Source organism: Corvus brachyrhynchos, unplaced genomic scaffold, assembly GCF_000691975.1.
Source record: "Corvus brachyrhynchos isolate BGI_N302 unplaced genomic scaffold, ASM69197v1 scaffold283, whole genome shotgun sequence".
NCBI lineage: Eukaryota > Metazoa > Chordata > Aves > Passeriformes > Corvidae > Corvus > Corvus brachyrhynchos.
Window position 1 is genome coordinate 3,023,899 of NW_008237409.1, and position 1,284 is coordinate 3,025,182.

Consider the following 1,284-nt stretch of genomic DNA (forward strand, 5'->3'; position numbering starts at 1 on the left):
GTCCCAACTGGCCCCAACAATCCCTGCTGCTGCACTGACTTATGGAGCTGAGATTTCATTTCATCTTTTCCTCTACCCGACCCCAAAATCTCTGCCGCAGTCCTAAGGAGACCCACAGCTTCCTTCATCCAGGCTCTGCCAGCTGCTCCCCGTGCCAGTGACATTTAGCTAATCAATAGGATTTAATTACAAGTTGGGCTAATCGGGTTGCTGATTAATGCCACGCTAGAGGCGTCCAGTGATCACAGGAGATGGATTCATCCCATCTTTCACCCCCCGACCCCAAAATCTCTGCCGCAGTCCTAAGGAGACCCACAGCTTCCTTCATCCAGGCTCTGCCAGCTGCTCCCCGTGCCAGTGACATTTAGCTAATCAATAGGATTTAATTACAAGTTGGGCTAATCGGGTTGCTGATTAATGCCACGCTAGAGGCGTCCAGTGATCACAGGAGATGGATTCATCCCATCTTTCACCCCACAACGAGCTGCCTGCCCAAAAACCAGCCTGGATAACTCCCAGGCTGAGGCATCCCATTCTGAAAGGGGGCAATCTGCGTTTCCACCCTGACAGCCCCAAGGAGCCAGACAGCTGGAGGAACTTCCCTGCAGTGATAAATATTTATGAGTCAATCCATAAGTAATGCTCAGTGCAGACCTCCAGCACTGCCTCGGCTGGAAGGGAGGGAGCAGCCAAATGCTCAGTGGGGTGGAAACTCCTGGGTGTTTTCCAGCCAGAGGTGCAGGGAGAGCAGCTCTGGAAGCTCCCACAGGCAGCAGCTGCCTGGCATGGCCTGTCTGGGGCGAGGAGCTCCTTCACCATTGCCCTACAGCCCCCTGAGGCTTGTCCCAGGCACTTTTCTCCCAAAAGCAGGAGACCACTGGAGCTATGGGCTAGCACAGCCTGCTGTGTCTGTGCTGCTGCACGCCCCTGTAAATCCCCTGTAGCAGCTTGGGCTCTGTAAGACTGAGCACAAAGTGAGACCCTCAGCGAAGCCATGGCATGGCAGGGCACAAAACCAGTGCCTGCACATTCATCAAATCCTTTTCCACCCCATTTCCTAGGTGGGGATGGCACCCAGCCCATCCCAGCTCTGTCCCACACAGGACAGCAGAGACCCACACAATGCCAGGGCTCGTGCAGGGCAGCAGCAGAGAGGGAGAGCCCTCCTGCCAGCCTGGCTGCTTCTGCAGTCCAGGAACGAGCTTCTACAATGCCCTGATTTATCCTCCTATTGATCCGAGCTGAGCTACAAAACCTGAGTTCAGCCGTGCCTGAAGTGTGACA

The 1,284-nt window shown here is 54.9% G+C and overlaps 1 protein-coding gene across 1 annotated transcript in view; it reads right to left on the reverse strand.

Annotated features, from left to right (window-relative positions):
• Positions 1-1,284, reverse strand: part of DOC2B (double C2 domain beta) — a 28,666-nt gene that overhangs the window by 13,911 nt on the left and 13,471 nt on the right. The window lies entirely within an intron of this gene.